The sequence below is a fragment of the Phoenix dactylifera genome, chromosome 8, assembly GCF_051530095.1.
Source record: "Phoenix dactylifera cultivar Ajwa chromosome 8, Ajwa_hap1_PhDact_Kaust_v1.1, whole genome shotgun sequence".
Classification (NCBI taxonomy): Eukaryota; Viridiplantae; Streptophyta; class Magnoliopsida; order Arecales; family Arecaceae; genus Phoenix; species Phoenix dactylifera.
Window position 1 is genome coordinate 21,408,167 of NC_143197.1, and position 21,310 is coordinate 21,429,476.

Sequence of the window (21,310 nt, forward strand, 5' to 3'; positions counted from 1 at the left end):
ACATATAAAGATACATAAGAACATCAGCAGTAATGTATCTTAAAATATTTAAAAAGTCCAGTCTTTTAGTGAAATCAAATTCATATAAAATGGCAATAACAAAGTCCAAGGTAATGCTATGTATACAAGATTATAATAGAACCTTATTCAGTACTCATCTTTCACTTGCAACAAGATTGATCACCAAATTTACTTTTGCATCATGGCAACTTGAAGCAACAAATCACTCAATGAAGACAAGAAATATGTATGCGATAAGATGCTGGTTGATGTTTTAGTTATAGTGTTAAAATGTGGTAATGTTGATTTTTTTGAACATTAGATAGACTAAGTATCTATTATTATTCAGAAAGAATTCAGGAAAGAGAATATTCTATTTCTAGCTGCAGCATAAACTCCAATAATAAAAATATTTTTGAGACTAAACTGTTTCAAGAGTTTGAAAAAAATTATCAGATACTTGTTTCTGCTAAAAGATTAATTTCTTTTCTTTAGGAACAACCACAAAGACATGGAACATCTGGTATATCTGATTTTTTTAGGGGCTGCTATATATTCTTTGGAGGCATTGGAAGGATAATAATGATGGTTTTAATTGATGGTAAGGAAAGACAATCATTTCCAGAAAACTGTAGAACATTACTTATTCCCCATTGAGAATATGAGGAGACCTAGCTAAAAATAACTATGTTCCACTCCTGAACTGGCCGGTACTTGCAACGACAGCAAGATTTTAGGACAGATTGTGTATTAGTTGCTAAATATATGTAACTTCATGACCCAATTAAACTTCAAAATGTCTTATCCTTCTTAGTTAAAGAGCATGAATTAGTCTTAGAGAATATTCCCAAATGGTTAGCTGTGACACTGTGTATATTACTTTCAAATTTCCCCTGCTACTGAAAAAGTGTAAAAAAAAAAGACACAAGAACAGCAATTTATGGAAGGAGGCAAAATTGGAGTTAATCAAGGTAAGTAAGTCACCACAAGGCTGTGCTCGCAATTTCTCATTCCAGGAAAACTATACTTTAAAGGGATATGAGATACTGTCATTCAAATAAAACTAGTAAACAAATTAATATTTACTAAATCAGTTATGCTCTTTGATGATGACCTTCTCTAAATATCTCAAAGTTGCTGTCAAACAAAACTATATCTAACATAAAACAAGGCAAAGACCACTTTCAAGACACAGGACAGAATGTTAGTGAGCATTTCAAGGTGCCAATGCTTCATATATCATTATGCAATTGAAAACTATATTATGCCTTACTTCGATAATATTATTATTACCAGTGAATGCTAAAAGAGTATGCTAGTTATATGAATATAATTTCAAATTAATCTCAAAAGTACTTTTTTGTAACAGCTATTTGTGATCTTCCTAAACCGTCATGTTTGTTGGGGACATTGAAAGAAATGGACTGTGATTTAAAATGATGTGGATGCCTCAAAAGCTATGAACTTAGAGGTTTAATTGTTCTGATATGTCTTTCAAATTTTAACATATATTATAGATCATGAATTCTCTTGAAAAAGAACAAAGGAAGAAAACCAGAAAAACAAGAAAAGGGGAAAATAAAATGACACAACAAGAACAAAATATGACTGTGTAACTAAAAGGAACAAGTGTTTAACTTTAAGGCCAGATTTTCTGCCATCATGTTATAAATACATCAGTACACAAAGCATGGGAATGAGCTACTTTAATTAATAGGGTTCACAAGCATGCTGTTTAAATCATCAAAGAAATATAATTTTCATTGAACACAAACTTTTCTGTTATTTATAATCACGCCAAGTGGGTAACATATAGAGAGATGGGACGGAGAGAGAGATATATAAAGAGATGGAAATGTTAGAGAGAGCTGGGATGGGGAAAAGAGACTGTGGGTTCTCTTAACATATATGAAATTTTGATGGATGAGTGGTATTATAAGAAGAGGATAATTTAAGGTAGCCAAAAACTATATACGCAATTATGTGTAGTATATTCCATCTTTTCGAAATAAAGTGATTTCCGTCTCAACTAGAGTGGGATTTGATTCACTTAGCCCATAGATTTGATCTCATCCAATTCTCGCTTGTGTAATTTTCTCTTTTGTTTTTATAAAATGGAACGTGGTGACAAACCCATATTTCCTTGAACTTCCAGGCAGACTTGATACTCAAGCAAAAGGAATATAGAATACTAGAAGTAGTTGGCTTCATGATTTGGGGTTAAACGGATGAGGCTCAAAAGGCATTTATTCTAGTATATAGGTTGCTAACAAAAGAGAGGATCGGTTTTTAATTAAATTCCTATTTGATAGCTTTGTTGAGTTGCTCAAAGATACCTTGTTCCATGGAGGCTTTCTTATCTTTTTTTTTTATATATACTAGGGTTTCTGGACTTACGGAATTTATGTTGCTCTGGGAATACATAAGTGTTGGGATTTTGTTTTTCTTGACTATATTTGTAATCTGTATTTATACCCCACCCATGCCACCAGCACCCCAACATGTCAAAGAAATTCTAAAAGTTCTTTATATATCTCCACCAGTTCGATTTTGGCTCTCCTTAAATTATAGGGTGGCCCTTTTAAACATCTAAATATTTTGCCTCCCCTTTATTGTCTCATGATTCTACTTACCTACAGCTCGCAATATCTTTTATTTAAACAGGAAAATCAAATCATAATATCTGAAAGAGTACTCTTGCTCCAACCAAAAAGAAAGAATACTCTTACCAAATATTATAAAAAGAACCTAATAAAATAAGGAAAACTGGTTTTAAAATGATGTGGATGCCTCAAAAGCTATGAACTTATAGGTTTAATTGTTCTGATATGTCTTTCAAATTTTAACATATATTACATAGATCATGAATTCTCTTGAAAAAGAACGAAGGAAGAAAATCAGAACAACAAGAAAAAGGGGAAAAAATGGCACAACAAGAAGAAAATATGATTGTGTAATTAAAAAGAACAAGTGTTTAACTTTAAGGCCAAATTATTTTCAGAAGCATGCCAACCTCCATGAGAATTCACTTTTATAATTCCACTTATGTGATCACCATTTTCACTGGTAATGTCATTAGCTATGTTTCTATTCTTTCAGCTATGTTGTATGTAATTTATAAATACAATCACTTGTTGTGGAATAAAAAAGATTCATTTAAGTATTTGACAAATTGTGTATGATGCAAGGTTCGCCATACCAGTATCAGACCCTATACCGGTGCCACATTAGCGTTCGCCATACCAGTATCAGACCCTATACCGGTGCCACATTAGCATAGTATCGGTACGATATGGTATGAGATTTTTTTGGCGTAACGAAGATTGGTACGCCACCCATACCGATACCAGTACCGAATTGGTACGGTACGGTATGCCCGATACCGTTCAGTATAGTACGTCCGATACCATTCGGTACGGTACGGCATACCATTACTATGATGTAATATTGCCCATTTTTATTTCTTGCATTTATCTAAAAAGGACAATGTCCATCCTAAGGAGTAGAGCAAAAGATAGTATGTTGCGTTTATTACATGATCTTCTTCTATTTGAATGTTGCTTAAGAGCAAAAAAAATTAATCCTATCACTTTGTAAGGTGTTGTGTGATATAAATACCAATTGTTTCAATAAAAAAGTTCATTTATATACATATATATATATATATGAAAACTTCCTTTATTCATACATATATTTATTTTAACTAAAATGAAACCTAGAATATTATTTTAGAAAATCGGAATCTTTCTATTTATTACTTTTTCTTGATCTTTCAAAGGATTATTCCCGACTTTCCCTTGACAATGCTCCTACTTACATCAAAATCAATGTAGAAATTCATTAGAAATACAATTTTGAAAATACTCTCTACACTTTCACCACAAAGTAACTTCTTAACAAGATGGAGAAACCTCAAATTGACCGAAGCCAGGCAAATCAGGAGGTTTTGAAAAACCCATAAGGTTTGAGGCCAACCAAGACACCAACTTGCCAAACATGCATTAAAGTGACCATACATGATGCCAACACATCCAGATCCACCAACAGGAGTGGGTCTATTGATCCGACAATCCCGAAGTTGGTTGAACATCACAAATTTGTCCATCGGCACCTAGTGATCCACCCGTAGGTCCAGTACCGTTCTGCCGCTGTTGCTGTGAGATCAGAATGCCATCCATCCGGCCCCTAGTCGACATGTACCTCTCAAGGGGGAGACCAAGTTGGTAGATCCAATGGCATAGAGACAACGTGGGAAGGTAGCATGAGTGGACAAGCAAGGTTCTTGCTTCCTATAAGAGCTTCTGAGTGATTGCCTGACAACTTGGGCCCGATTAAAGTAGCAGCGGAAGAGTTGGAATTGGAAATGTTTTCTTAAAGGCCTAATAGAGCAATGAAACAAGGGAGTCATCAACTTGTCTCTCTTCAAGCAAGGACATTGACTTCCTTCGACTAACTTGATTCTTCTTGCCAATTGTACATAGTCGATCAAGTTTCGGTTGCACCTTCAAAAGGTGTCTTCTTAGGAAAAACTTTCCTAGACAAGTTGGCTTTTGAATTTGAACTTTTAAAATCATCTTTACAGATTTGGAAAATGATTTCGGCTCCACATGCATGGTGTGCGGGATTTGCTCGACATCCATATCAGAGGGAAAGTAGGACAACATAGAAAAACTATGGTACCATGATTTGAGGGAGGAAACTTACCAAGTTTACAACATTAACTAGTCTTAGTTGCCAAAGTCCACTCATTTGAGTCATCAGTTGCGAAGTTTGAGCCGGCGGTTTGGACCACCTTGGAAGCACTTGCACCATTGTTGGTCACTATCGGAGTAGGAGAGGGATCTTTGACCGAATAACACCTCGGTGGCCTTTTGCTAGAAACTATTCACGGACCATAGAGGGACGACGTAGCAAGTTGCTTGTCTTCTATGTTCAGCCTCAAGTAATTTGACTTGGTTCAAGAGGTGTGTTTTTCATGTCAAGAAACCTTAGGTTATTTGCCCTTCAATTACATGTATTACTTAGATACTGGCAATCCAAGCATGTCCAATGCATATCAAACAATAGGTTGATGAGAAAAAGAGTTCAAAACATTGGTCGATAGAGAGGTAAAACATTAGTTTGAAATGTCTAGAAAAACTGTGTAGATAAAAGATAGAGGTGTAAAATTGATGAAGAGAGACACTAAGGGTATCCTGGTTATAAAATTGATGGACGAAATCAAATAAGGAACACACCTCTTTCCTTTAATAATATACCATAAATTTGGCTCAAGATGCAATTTGTGGAAACTAAGCAAGTTGTTATCTCATTAACACTATAATTTTGACATAGCCTCTTGATGGGAGTCGCTTTCCTTTGATGGCTCCTGGTGTGAGTCAGAGATCTCAAGCAATCGAGGCTAGGAAACCCTAGCCTCTGCCTTTATTTAAACGTACCCGATACGCCTTCGAGCCTCATTGTCGATCATAGTTTCTCTTTCTTCTTCTTTCGGAAGAACCTTACTGGTGTCACTGTCGTAGCCTTGCCAAAGCCGAGGTAGCAGTCTTTTCCCTTTCCAATTTCTTTCTTCCTCACCTTGCCGGACCCTTACTATTGTCAACAATGGGGTCCAAGGATGGCCGACAAATGCCAGAGTGGCCGGCATGATGGGTAACAACAGTGCCAGTAAGGACCCTCTACTATGGTCAACCCAAGGTCCACATGAAAAGAAGTTGGGACCCTCCACTAGGCTCATCGAAATTTGTAGAGAGAGAAGAAGAGAAGAGAGAGAAACTAAAAAGAGTGAGTGAGTGAGAGGGGACGAGTCTTCAAATTGGTGGCATTCCCAACCATTTTACACAAAAAAAACAATAGCACCTTAATTCTCTCACTACTTTCTCTCTCTCTTCTCTTCCTCTCTCTTTCTCTTTCTACATGGATTTGTGGACCCCAATGGAGGATCCTCTACTCCTCTATGGACCCCCAAGTGGACACTAGTGGAGGGTCCTGTACTCCTCCATGGACTCCAGGTGGACCTCAGTGGAGGGTCCTGGACCAACATCATTGCAACCGCCCATCTTGTTGACCTCCACCCTAGCTTTTGTCGGGCATCCTTGAAACCCCTCATTGATGATCCCGCCGTACAATCTTTACCCTGAAATTTGGTCTGTGCTGACCATTTTGCACAAAACAAACAATACCAACTTAGTTAGAATTTTACATAAATATCATTACCCCTTCACCTATAATATGTTTCACCTATAATTTGGTTCGACAATTTCCCATTACACTTACATAAATTAGTTTTTAGTAAAAACTTTTTACTAATCGACCTAGTTGTATATTTTTAAAATATTAATAAATTTTTCAATTATCACTAAAAAAAAAGTTGGATGCAGAATGTTAACTCTAAGTAGTAGACGCTTGAATTACAACTAGGTTTACCTATGTAGATATTATGACTGCACAATTGGACTCTAAGCAAAATCCAACAACTTGCATGTTTCATATGCGTAAACCCATTTGCATGCCCGTGTTTCAAGAGAACCATATGATCCTGCTTTGCAGCTAATAAAATGTGCATCTCCAATACTTCACCGATGAGCCAAAATGCTTCTATCAGAAAATGATAGAAAACACTCTTTTGGAGATCTTAAACAACTTGTATTTGATGTTACAAATTAATAACCATGAATTACAATTTTCCCCTTTCATCAATTAAGATCGATGGAATGTTCAAAAAATATAGACATTCAATATTGAGTTTCTCATTGATTCTGTAAGGGGGAAGCCATCTAAACTTTTTTGGAAGAGTTGGGCAAGCTGAAATCACTTTTAAACAAGTAAATAAAAGAAATGCATGCACGTTATATGGGGCCAAAAAGAGAGAGAGAGAGAGAGAGAGAGAGAGAGAGAGAAATGAAGGGGATAAGAAAATAAGAGAATGGAATAGAGAAGAAGGGAGGAGAGGTGAAAAAAGCAAGTAAGGAAGAAGATCATTTGAAGGAAGTGTGCAAAGTGCAAACATTACAAGAACAACAAGAAAAGCCAAGCCTGTCTAGTTCTTGAGCATAACCTTAATGCTTGTTATGATCTTCTTAATTGATCAATTTCTTTTTATAAGTACATTATTCTTGCTTTTCAATCAAAACATTGTAACAGATTACTGCCACTAGAGAGTCCCATATTTTCTTGCTTTGAACCTACGATGAATTTTCTTTGGAAGTTCAAGGCTTCTACAAGAAGGTACTACAGGATTAGGTTCTCTGAAGATGTTTATGGTGGTGCTAGATAGATTGATGAACCTGAGATGAAGGAAAAGATAATTAATTGTTTCCTTATGTTGGAAATCAAAAAACAAAAGCTAGAGAGGGTCGCTACTCACTAGTCACTAGTATGCTTATTGAGGTTCTTAGCAATTAGAATTTCTCCACTGGGAAAGCCACAAAAACTCTTGCTCTTTTTAAGTTCCTATCACTTCCATGAAGCCATTTCATAGGCTGTTAGATTATAACATGATTTAGGAAATAGCAAAATTCTTCATTGAATAGATCCTTCCTTTATCCCAATAGATGAAATATTCATTATATGTTTGGCAAATTTTCCTATCTTCAAAAAAAGTATAAACTTGAAGATGAGTAAATTCATACAACAATCTCTATAGTATTGTTAACCATATGTCCTACATTATAGTTGGAGAATTTCAAAAACTATAATCTGAATTCTATGTTCTAGAGATATGGCTTACCACAAAACAAAATTTATTATTCAAATCTCGTTAATTTTAAAACCTATTAATCTATAGTATTTAGTTTTCCTAAAAATTGAATTGCGCGGTTTCCGCTGCGTACCGGTGTGAACCGGATCAGTTCGCACCAACCCGCGAGCGGGGAAGAGCGCCCGTGCAGGGCGGGGCCCCGCACCCGCACACAGCAGCATGCCCACGCGTTGCCCCGCGCAAAAGGATATTTAATGCCACTCTATGGCATTTAACGTGGGGGGCGCATGTCCGCGCGCGCTTTTACCTCTCTTTCTGTTCGGTGCCAATTTAAACCGGTCCAAATCGAAACCATACCGGTTCAGTAGGCGACCGGTATGCCTACCGGTATGGCATACCCTGAGTCCAACTACATTGAGTAAAAGTCAAATGAAATAATTTTGCCTGAAAAATGTATAATGCAAAAGCTCAAGGGTTTATTGAAAATTTGGCATTCAATGACTTGCCATAATGTTTAGAAAGATTAGATGAGTCAACAAGGAAATTGTTCCACTCTTCTACCCTTATTTCTTATTTTTTTGCAACATTCACTATACATTTATTGCTTTACTTACAAAGATTTACTTTATGCAACTTCAATGATTCATCATTTTAAAAAATGAACTATTATGAGATTTAGGATGGGTGGAAGCTGGTGGAACCAAAGTTTTAAATCTCGTGGGATAGGGTTGTCCCATGGAATGAGACACGCCATTATCCCGCCCCGTCCCAACGCTGGGAATAGGGAATATTCCAAGATGTGCCATTTGGGATGCTGTGATGATGGCGGGATAGTACTGTCTTGATACATGGGATTGTACCCCATCCAATGTCCCACGGGACACTCTGCCGGGACTTAAATCCTTAGGCCGAACAAAGGCAGGATTTGAACCCAAGTTACTATATCAAGTTATCAACGCTAGTGACTTTACTGAATGAGGTGAGTAACCAATACCAAGATGAACCAAGATATCAATTTATCTTGGTCAAGATGATTACACATGGAATCTTTTGTTTAATATAAAATATTATTTTCTTAGCTAATATATCAGGAATAAGAAATTTATACTTTCCATCTTGCCATTTTCTTCTTTTAACTAACATATCTCTCATTGCATACCCATCATCCTGGAGGTTGCAGCTATTCTTTTTCTTCTTTCACTTGCTCCATCAATCAATGGACTTTGCTCCCCTTGCCGAGACTCCATTGTAATGTTATTGTTGCATGCTTGCCTCCCTATCATAACCTTTGTTGCTCATGCTTCACCTCTCACTCTCTTTTTCTTTCCTTATATCTACCCCTTCCTTGCTTTCTTTGCTTCACCATGGGATTCCTCCATCATTGGTCAATTTGTCTAAGATGAATTAAATTGTTCAATTACAAAGAAATATGAACTATGAATGACATCAACTTATTTTATAAATCCATTTTCTTGAAAGAGGCAAGCCAACAGACCAGGTCAATGCCTGAACTCATTACATTTGAATAAAATAGATAGAAGAAGCATCAAGACGCCCACAACAACAAACCAAGTAGGTAGGCATCAACTTAAGTGTTCTTCTTGAGCTTGAAGACCTTGAATTTACCAACGAGTTATCAACTTGATTCCCTTATTAAAAGGTATATGCAGCTTTACAGAAAGGAAAGATCTGGCTAAATATTCAAGGGATCAAGGTAATATCCCATGAATTCTCAATCATTCAGAACTAAGCATTGTATGCCATACCATACCGAACGCCCGTACCGACAATTATTAAGCCAAACCGGCTTCATACCATACCGACATAGTGATACTGTGGCACCAATACAAGATCGGTACCGAGACAACATACCTTAGAACTAAGAGATATGTGGTGGAGAATCCCTCAAGCCAAATGTATTGCAGATGATTCTATTTATGAACCTTATTAATAAGGTACATGAAAAAACTAAAAACATAGCAAATCATATAGAATAAAAGAAATTATTTGTACATTTTCTAAGCAATAGCTATTTTTACATTTCATTCATTAAGGTTGTTTTACTATTTTTTTCATTTAAAATAACAATAGTCTCTTACCCAGTATTACATAGTTTTAATCTAATAATTGCAAACAAAGACTTCATGAAAAAGAAATCACTTTAGGATTATATTAAAATATGGTAGAACAAAAAATAAATGATTTATGCTAAATAAAGATGGTTTATTAAACCATCGTCATTGATATCATGGAAGGAAGAAGATAATTTCTTTTTTTATAATCATCTTTGTAATCTTGACCTATTTTTTGTCTATTGCTTTCACCTATTTCAAATGTAACAAGTACATGAATACATCAAAAATTTATAACACAAGGTATATGAACCAGCTTATGTGCCAGCAATAGTATAAGTGGGGAAACAGTTAAAATACCCACAATTAGGTGTGCTTCGTGGGAACTTGTTTACATTTCAACCACAATAGACAGTCAAATCATTTACTTCCTTGTTTTAAATCAAGAAATATTTCCTAATGAAGAAGAATGAAAATTCATGAAAAGAAACTGATAAACAAGATACCATTTAACAAACATAGAATGTACACTTGGTTTAGTCACGAAGTACTTTAACTAGTAGTATGCAAAAAATGGGAAGGGCATTTGTATTGAATGGATGAAGTTGAAAATTTGGATAATGAAGTAACCTAAAATTTTTTGGTTAATTTATAGTAACTAATATCAAACAGTATTTATTGTTCAATTACTTTGCATGTCAAAACACATCGTTACAAACTTGCTTCAAAAATAACATGACTTTGGGCAATGATTTAGAATTTGGATGTCTAAAACTTCAAGTAATTCTAGAGTCTAGTAAAAATTTAAAGTCTTATTAATATATATATATATATGAGAGTAAAGTAAAAAGAGATAGTATAACAATCATGATCAATAGCAATACCACCATGATTTTTGTAACCCATAATCTTCAATAAGATATGAATAATTCATGCAAAACTACACATGCATAGGTTATTTTAACTTTTGATAAACTCAAGTATCAAGAATAAGATTAGATTGTTTTTATATTGGTAGCTTATTGCTTTACTAGACATTTATCAAATTTTCTTAAAAGCTTTATGCTAAGTATTTGTATAAGGATACCTACACCTTGATCACAAAAGACATTTGCATTATAACATTAATACATTAATTCATGAACCTTTATAAAGTGCCTGGAATTAGCCGAGATGGAACCAGAATTACATCTTTGAGGTGGCCAAATTCAAAAAGGGGACAACAAAATAGCATCATTGTAACAATATCTCTATAGATATATAGTAACAATACTCTAAAATATTTTTTAATGATTACACTTTTAATACAATCAATTATTATAAATAAATTTTTAAATCAGTTTATTCCTAAATTCATGATAGTGAAAAGAAAATAAAAATACTTATGACAATGGAATAATATATTTTTCATGAAAATTTGTTTACTATTCTAACAAATAGAAATCCAACAAGTTACCATGTCATGTTTCACTCTATGGAACAACTATGGCATAAGAAAGAAAAGGAAAAGAAAGAACCGAAGTATTGATTTGACTCTTATTAAGTTGAAAATAGAATTGCACCAAAGAGGAGAGAGAAGAGGGAAGGTTGTGATACCGTTGGTTGTAAGATGATAAAAGGCTGGTGATCATATTTGGATTTGGCTTAAATGATATGGCCATTTGAATTTCTCATTTGGTAAGAATCTTAATTTTCATATTAAATATGACATTAAAAATTACATTCCAAAAGGAGATGGTTTTCTTTTCACATAAATAACCACACACCAATGCAAACATATAAAGAAGAAGAAGTCCACTATTATCTGTTGATGAGGTCTAACCGTACTTTGTTGTAATATAGTCAAGATACGAGAGATCCCCCATTGGTCTAATAGCCGAATTAGGCAATCCATGTTTGGTCAGGATAGCTTGGGGACCATGGACTATATTGAAAAGGGGCCATGCCTAATTTGTAAGGGGCCTAAGTAGGAAGGACTAGAGAGCCTAGAGGCGCAATGGCCCTTGCTAGCATCCCCCTACACCCCCCAAAAAAAAGGAGAAAACACACACACACACACACACACACAAAAAGGCTCGATTTCTGGAAATTAGTACTATAGAAAATAAAAAGATATCCTAAAAAAGAAAATACAAAAAGAGAAGAAACTATTTTTCCTTTTCATCTTCATTTGAAAATATTTTTTCTATTAATTTTTAGTGTTGTTTTAAGATAATCCCAGTTTCTTGTTGATTATATTGCATTTTAATTATATAGTTGCACATAAAAATGTTCTATTATAAAAAACCTTTTAAAATTTTCCGCAAAATATAGTCAAAAAAGAAAAAATATATGCTAAAATACCATGTAAGGAAGAGGATATTGTTATCTCTATTATTTTTTGAATTTTTCATCATGATCATCTCTTCCTCTACTATCGCAACCTATATCTATCCTTGCATTGTCCTCTTTTACAAAGTTGATAACTTCTATATCTATAACAAAATTCACATAACAAAGTAACAAGAAATATAATGCATACATGGATGTATTTAAAGGCATTAAAAATTAGTTTAACATAGTCACATAGGCATTATGATTTATAAGAAAAAGAGAAAAGTGGCACCTACATTGAATGCCCAAATTAGAAATTTTCAAATGAAGATGCCAAAGCACAAAATATGCGGTTCACTTTACTAAAACCAAAGACCATTTATTGTTTGATGCTACTTGATATGTATTTCCTATTCTATTAGGCCACATATGTTAGGAAATATAGTTGCTTTCTTGACAATTGTGGAGAACTTGTCTAGGGACAAAGAATTAAAATTCCGGAAAGCACTAATAATTAAAATTCTGAACTAATAATACCTAAAAGTAATTTTTATTTCAAAAATATTATAGATGAGAAAAAAAAAATAGCACATGACGATTACCACAAACAAGATATAGTTTCTTTTATTTATACTTTGCAAGTGTTTCATACGGCATGAATATCTTTAGAAAATTTATTATCAATTTGATGATTTAAGAAAGATTCACAGTATAGATCTACATAGCTGCCTCAATGACTCTATTAGATGTGGTTGTTAAATCAAGACAAGAACAATAATCCAAAAGCAAAAAGAGGAAAATTTTCTATATGTATAATGATAAAAATTCGAGAAATAGATAAAATACCTGTAGTAGGTGGGTATGATGGAAACTTATTCAACTCTCGGCAACAACTAGGAAACCTTCTATGCTATTCAAGACCCTCCAAATTTTCAATAGAAGCCTTACTAAAAATAATGAAATCCGTAAGGAAGGTTAGAGATAGTGAAGGGTAAAGAAATAAAACAGATATGATAACATTTGGGAAAGAAAAGAAGTATACTTAACCAAATCGCAGAGATGCTTCAACATCCAGCATAGGAGTGGCACTCTACGATGAATAACCAGAACTGGAAGACCGATGCTGAAGGAGCTGAAGGACAAACTTTTGCAGTTAGCTTTTAATTACCAAAACTGACTAATATTTATCGTTAGATGCCACATGGCACCTATTTTTTATTACGCTAAGCCATGTGTCGAGGAATACATTAACAAGTTCACCTTTGGAAAAATCTAGACTAAGACAAATTTTAAAATTTAAAGTGTTGAAAAATCAAATAATTTTAAATTAAGCAAATAACCTAAAATAATAATTTAGAAATTTAGAAATAACCGTAACTAAGGCTAGAATAACAAATAGTAGCTTAACACAATCACTAAAACAATGAATAAATCATTAATTTGAAATATATAGATGTTTATTGAATATGACATGAATAGTTAGTGAAATATTATCACTACATAGAATTGTTTTCTTATTTTCTAATAAAATAATGGTTAGTAGACTAAGATTATACATTGTAAGTGACTTGTGATCATAAATCCATATTAATTGTTGTTTTCAATTCTTACACTTCCTTATATATATCTACCATTTAATATTTTACTAAGGTGATTTAAAAAGTTCATTTGAATAGCGATTTGTGCCATAATATTTATCAATTTTATTTCTTTGAAGAGCTAGTAATGGGAAGAGACAGCTAATAGGAAAGATGACATGCGGAAAAGTTTGAATGTTTGCTTGACTTAACTGCGAAGATACTTCAAAATTAAGCAAAAAAAGAAAGAAGGCATCCTGCATTAAATACCCAAATTGAAAATTGAAGTAATGAAATATGTAAAAGGCATGTCTTAGTTAAATTATAGTTACCAAATATTAATAGTATTTATTATTTGATGCCACTTGGCACCCATTTTCTTTTTATACTAGCCACATGTCCTAAGAAAATAAAATCACAATTTTTCATTTCAAAGTCTTGACTATGGTTAAGATTTAAAATTTAAAAAGTTCTAAAAAATTTAAGTGATAAATGTTTTAAATAATAAATCTTTTAAATTTGTTTCAAAATAAAAAAATTTTGAGCAAAAGGGTGGCAAAGACTACCACATATTTCATTAGAATTGAATAAATACAAAAGGGTAACAAGAAGAAAACAAACAAAGAGAGAAAACAGAAAAGAAAGAGAAGAAAGAAATGAGAAAGTAGGTAGGGGAGGTGACCAATCTTAGCTATACACGTATCCCGATTCAACAGCCCAAGCTAAAAGAAAAAAACCCAACCCTAAGGCAAAGCAAACTCCAGCCAATCAACACTAAACAGACAAACTCTCTTGAGGTAGCATTCACTGATCCAAATAGAGATCACTACGGTAATCTTAAATCACCGGTGATCCTCATCCTAAGGTAAACTGATCCCCAATGATCTAAGATCACCATTTTTGGTAATGTTATGTTCTAGTGATTAGAAATTTTTGGTTATCCACGAGTAACCTATTAGAAATTTATTCATGAACCTTTATAAAGTGCATGGAATTAGCCGAGATGGAACCAGAATTACATCTTTGAGGTGGCCAAATTCAAAAAGGGGAGGACAAAATAGCATCATTGTAACAATATCTCTATAAATATATAGTAACGATACTCTAAAATATTTTTAAATGATTACTCTTTTAATACAATCAATTATTATAAATAAATTTCAAAATTTTTAAATCAGTTTATTCCTAAATTCACGATAGTGAAAAGAAAATAAAAATATTTATGACAATGGAATAATATATTTTTTATGAAAATTTGTTTACTATTCTAACAAATAGAAATCCGATAAGTTACCATGTCATGTTTCACTCTATGGAACAACTATGGCATTAGAAAGAAAAGGAAAAGAAAGAACCGAAGTATTTTGACTCTTATTAAGTTGAAAATAGAATTGCACCGAAGAGGAGAAAGAAGAGGGAAGGCTGTGCTATCGTTGGTTGTAAGATGATAAAAGGCTGGTGATCATTTTTGGATTTGGCTTAAATGATATGGCCATTTGAATTTCTCATTTTATAAGAATCTTAATTTTCATATTAAATATGACATTAAAATTACATCCCAAAAGGAGATGGTTTCCTTTTCACCTAAATAACCACACACCAATGCAAACATATAAAGAAGAAGAAGTCCACTATTATCTGTTGATGAGGTCTAACCGAAATTTGTTGTAATATAGTCAGGATATGAGAGATCCCCCATTGGTCTAACCGTACTTGGAGGCCATGGACTATATTGAAAGGGGGGCATGCCTAATTTGTAAGGGGCCTAAGTAGGAAGGATTAGAGAGCCTAGAAGTGCAATGGCCCGTGCTAGCATCCCCCCACACCCAAAAAAAAGGAGAAAACACACACACACAAACACACACAAAAAGGCTCGATTTCTGGAAATTAGTAGTATAGAAAATAAAAAGATATTCTAAAAAACAAAATACAAAAAGAGAAGAAACTATTTTTCCCTTTCATCATTATTTGAAAATATTTTTTCTATTAATTTTTAGAGTTGTTTTAAGATAATCCCAGTTTCTTGTTGAGTATATTGCATTTCAATTATACAGTTGCACATAAAAATGTTTTATTAGAAAAAACCTTTTAAAATTTTCTACAAAATAAGGGCAAAAAAGAGAAAATATAAGCAAAAATACCATGCAAGGAACAAAATATTGTCGTATCTTTGTTATTTTTTGAATTTTTCACCATGATCATCTCTTCCTCTACTATCGCAACCTATATCTATCTTTGCATTGTCCTCTTTTACAAAGTTGATAATTTCTATATCTATAACAAAATTCATGCAACAAAGTAATAAGAAATATAATGGATACATGGATGTATTTTAAAGGCATTAAACATAAGTTTAACATAGTCGCATAGGTATTATGATTTATAGGAAAAAGAGAAAAGTGGCACCTGTATTGAATGCCCAAATTAGAAATTTCAAATGAAGATGCCAAAGCACAAATTTTGCGGTTCACTAAACTAAAACCGAAGACCATTTATTGTTTGATGCTACTTGATATGTATTTCCTATTCTATTAGGCCACATATGTTAGGAAATACAGTTTCTTTCTTGACAATTGTGGAGAACTTGTCTAGGGACAAAGAATTAAAATTCCGAAAAGCACTAATAATTTCAAAGAATTCTGAACTAATAATACCTAAAAGTAATATTTATTTTAAAAATATGATAGATGAGAGAAAATAAAAAAATAGCATATGACGATAACCACAAACAAGATATGGTTTCTTTTATTTATACTTTGCAAGTGTTTCATACGGCATGAATATCTTTAGAAAAATTATTATCAATTTGATGATTTAAGAAAGATTCACAGTATAGATCCACATAGCTGCCTCAATAACTCTATTAGATGTGGTTGTTAAATCAAGACAAGAACAATAATCCAAAAGCAGAAAGAGGAAAAATTCCTATATGTATAATTATAAAAATTCGAGAAATAGATTAAATACCTGTAGTAGGTGTGTTTGATGGAAACTTATTCAACTCTCGGCAACAACTAGGAAACCTTCTATGCAATTCAAGACCCTCCAAATTTTCAATAGAAACCTTACTAAAAATAATGAAATCCGTAAGGAAGGTTAGAGATACTGAAGGGTAAAGAAATAAAACAGATATGATAACATTTGGGAAAGAAAAGAAGTATACTTAACCTAATCGCAGGGATGCTTCAACATCAAGGATGGAGTGGCACTCTACGATGAATACCCAGAACTGGAATACTGATGCTGAAGGAGCTGAAGGACAAACTTTTACGGTTAGCTTTTAATTACCAAAACTGACTAACATTTATTGTTAGATGCCACATGGCACCCATTTTTTGTTACGCTAAGCCATGTATCGAGGAATACATTAACAAGTTCACCTTTGGAAAAATCTAGACTAAGACAAATTTTAAAATTTAAAGTGTTGAAAATTCAAATAATTTTAAATTAAGCAGATAACCTAAAATAATAATTTATATATTTAGAAATAACCGTAACTAAGGCTAGAATAACAAATAGTAGCTTCACACAATCACTATAAACAATGAATAAATCATTAATTTGTAATATATAGATGTTTATTGAATATGCCATGAATAGTTAGTGAAATATTATCACTACATAGAATTGTTTTCTTATTTTCTAATAAAATAATGGTTGTTAGACTAAGATTATACACTGTAAGTGACTTGTGATCATAAATCGATATTAAATGTTGTTTTCAATTCTTACACTTCCTTATATATCTCCCATTTAATATTTTCCTAAGGTGATTTAAAATGTTCATTTGAATAGCGATTTGCGCCATAATATTTATCAATTTTATTTCTTTGAAGAGCTATAATGGGAAGAGACAGCGAATAGGAAAGATGACATGCGGAAAAGTTTGAATGTTTGCTTGACTTAACTGCGAAGATACTTCAAGATTAAGCAAAAAAAGAAAGAAGGCATCCTGCATTAAATACCCAAATTGAAAATTTAAGTAATGAAATAGGTAAAAGGCATGTCTTAGTTAAATTATAGTTACTAAATATTAATAGAATTTATTATTTGATGCCACTTGGCACCCATTTTCTTTTTATACTAGCCACATGTCCTAAGAAAATAAAATCACAATTTTTCATTTCAAAGTCTTGACTATGGTTAAGATTTAAAATTTAAAAAGTTCTAGAAAATTTAAGTGATAAATGTTTTAAATAATAAATCTTTTAAATTTGTTTCAAAATAAAAAGAAATTGAGCAAAAGGGTGGCAAAGACTACCACATATTTCATTAGAATTGAATAAATACAAAAGGGTAACAAGAAGAAAACAAAAGAAGGGAAGAGAGAAAACAGAAAAGAAAGAGAAGAAAGAAACGAGAAAGTAGGTAGGGGAGGTGACCAATCTTAACTATACACGTATCCCGATTCAACAGCCCAAACAAAAAGAAAAAAACCCAACCCTAAGGCAAAGCAAACTCCAGCCAATCAACACCAAACAGACAAACTCTCTTGAAGTAGCATTCACTGATCCAAATAGAGATCACTACGGTAATGTTAAATCACCGGTGATCATCATCCTAAGGTAAACTGATCCCCAATGATCTAAGATCACCATTTTTGGTAATGCTATGTTCTAGTGATTGGAAATTTCTGGTTATCCACAAGTAACCTATTAGAATTTATTCATGAACCTTTATAAAGCGCATGGAATTAGCCGGGATAGAATCAGAATTACATCTTTGAGGTGGCCAAATTCAAAAAGGGGACGACAAAATAGCATCATTGTAACAATATCTCCATAAATATATAGTAACGATACTCTAAAATATTTTTAAATGATTACACTTTTAATACAATCAATTATTATAAATAAATTTTAAAAATTTTAAATCAGTTTATTCCTAAATTCATGATAGTGAAAAGAAAATAAAAATACTTATGACAATGGAATAATATATTTTTTATGAAAATTTGTTTACTATTCTAACAAATAGAAATCCGACAAGTTACCATGTCATATTTCACTCTATGGAACAACTATGGCATTAGAAAGAAAAGGAAAAGAAAGAACCGAAGTATTGATTTGACTCTTATTAAGTTGAATATAGAATTGCACCGAAGAGGAAAGAGAAGAGGGAAGGCTGTGATATCGTTGGTTGTAAGATGATAAAAGGCTGGTGATCATATTTGGATTTGGCTTAAATGATACGACCATTTGAATTTCTCATTTGATAAGAATCTTAATTTTCATATTAAATATGACATTAAAAATTACATCCCAAAAGGAGATGGTTTCCTTTTCACCTAAATAACCACACACCAATGCAAACATATAAAGAAGAAGAAGTCCACTATTATCTGTTGATGAGGTCTAACCGTACATTGTTGTAATATAGTCAGGATATGAGAGATCCCCCATTGGTCTAACCGTACCTAGAGGCCATGGACTCTATTGAAAGGGGGCCATGCCTAATTTGTAAGGGGCCTAAGTAGGAAGGATTAGAGAGCCTAGAGGTGCAATGGCCCTTGCTAGCATCCCCCCCACACCCCAAAAAAAAGGAGAAAACACACACACACGCACACACAAAAAGGCTCGATTTCTGGAAATTAGTACTATAGAAAATAAAAAGATATTCTAAAAAACAAAATACAAAAAGGGAAGAAACCATTTTTTCCCTTTCACCTTTATTTGAATATATTTTTTCTATTAATTTTTAGTGTTGTTTTAAGATAATCCCAGTTTCTTGTTGATTATATAGCATTTTAATTATATAGTTGCACATAAAAATGTTTTATTAGAAAAAACCTTTTAAAATTTTCGACAAAATATGGGCAAAAAAGAGAAAATATAAGCTAAAATACCATGTAAGGAAGAAAATATTGTTGTATCTTTGTTATTGTTCGAATTTTTCACCATGATCATCTCTTCCTCTACTATCGCAACCTATATCTATCTTTGCATTGTCCTCTTTTACAAAGTTGATAATTTCTATATCTATAACAAAATTCACGCAACAAAGTAACAAGAAATATAATGGATACATGGATGTATTTTAAAGGCATTAAACATAAGTTTAACATAGTCGCATAGGTATTATGATTTATAAGAAAAAGAGAAAAGTGGCACCTGTATTGAATGCCTAAATTAGAAATTTTCAAATGAAGATGCCAAAGCACAAATTTTGCGGTTCACTTTACTAAAACTGAAGACCATTTATTGTTTGATGTTTGATGCTACTTGATATGTATTTCCTATTCTATTAGGCCACATATGTTAGGAAATACAGTTTCTTTCTTGACAATTGTGGAGAACTTGTCTAGGGACAAAGAATTAAAATTCCGAAAAGCACTAATAATTTCAAACAATTCTGAACTAATAATACCTAAAAGCAATTTTTATTTTAAAAATATGATAGTTGAGAGAAAATAAAAAAATAGCATATGACGATAACCACAAACAAGATATGGTTTCTTTTATTTATACTTTGCAAGTGTTTCATACGGCATGAATATCTTTAGAAAATTTATTATCAATTTGGTGATTTAAGAAAGATTCACAGTATAGATCCACATAGCTGCCTCAATGACTCTATAAGATGTGGTTGTTAAATCAAGACAAGAACAATAATCCAAAAGCAGAAAGAGGAAAAATTCCTATATGTATAATTATAAAAATTCGAGAAATAGATTAAATACCTGTAGTAGGTGTGTTTGATGGAAACTTATTCAACTCTCGGCAACAACTAGGAAACCTTCTATGCAATTCAAGACCCTCCAAATTTTCAATAGAAACCTTACTAAAAATAATGAAACCCGTAAGGAAGGTTAGAGATACTGAAGGGTAAAGAAATAAAACAGATATGATAACATTTGGGAAAGAAAAGAAGTATACTTAACCTAATCGCAGGGATGCTTCAACATCAAGGATGGAGTGGCACTCTACGATGAATACCCAGAACTGGAATACTGATGCTGAAGGAGCTGAAGGACAAACTTTTACGGTTAGCTTTTAATTACCAAAACTGACTAACATTTATTGTTAGATGCCACATGGCACCCATTTTTTATTACGCTAAGCCATGTATCGAGGAATACATTAACAAGTTCACCTTTGGAAAAATCTAGACTAAGACAAATTTTAAAATTTAAAGTGTCGAAAATTCAAATAATTTTAAATTAAGCAGATAACCTAAAATAATAATTTATATATTTAGAAATAACCGTAACTAAGGCTAGAATAACAAATAGTAGCTTCCCACAATCACTATAAACAATGAATAAATCATTAATTTGTAATATATAGATGTTTATTGAATATGCCATGAATAGTTAGTGAAATATTATCACTACATAGAATTGTTTTCTTATTTTCTAATAAAATAATGGTTGTTAGACTAAGATTATACACTGTAAGTGACTTGTGATCATAAATCGATATTAAATGTTGTTTTCAACTCTTACACTTCCTTATATATCTCCCATTTAATATTTTCCTAAGGTGATTTAAAATGTTCATTTGAATAGCGATTTGCGCCATAATGTTTATCAATTTTATTTCTTTGAAGAGCTATAATGGGAAGAGACAGCGAATAGGAAAGATGACATGCGGAAAAGTTTGAATGTTTGCTTGACTTAACTGCGAAGATACTTCAAGATTAAGCAAAAA

The 21,310-nt window shown here is 32.7% G+C and overlaps 1 protein-coding gene across 29 annotated transcripts in view; it reads right to left on the reverse strand.

Moving 5' to 3' along the window:
- LOC103717301 (putative FBD-associated F-box protein At1g61330) overlaps window positions 1-21,310 on the reverse strand; it is a 39,316-nt gene that overhangs the window by 4,311 nt on the left and 13,695 nt on the right. For 15 of the 29 annotated variants that reach the window (XR_015968118.2, XM_089924891.1, XM_089924905.1 and 12 more), the window contains 6 exons: window positions 20,542-20,625; window positions 20,341-20,441; window positions 16,830-16,913; window positions 16,629-16,729; window positions 13,127-13,216; window positions 12,931-13,031 (listed from right to left, as the gene is read on the reverse strand). The gene's annotated coding sequence lies outside the window, so the exon portion shown is untranslated. Of the gene's footprint in view, window positions 1-4; window positions 6,154-12,930; window positions 13,032-13,126; window positions 13,217-16,628; window positions 16,730-16,824; window positions 16,914-20,340; window positions 20,442-20,536; window positions 20,626-21,310 lie in introns of those variants that run through there. The other 14 variants (XM_039116454.3, XM_039116447.3, XM_089924904.1 and 11 more) reach the window with 8 other exon arrangements.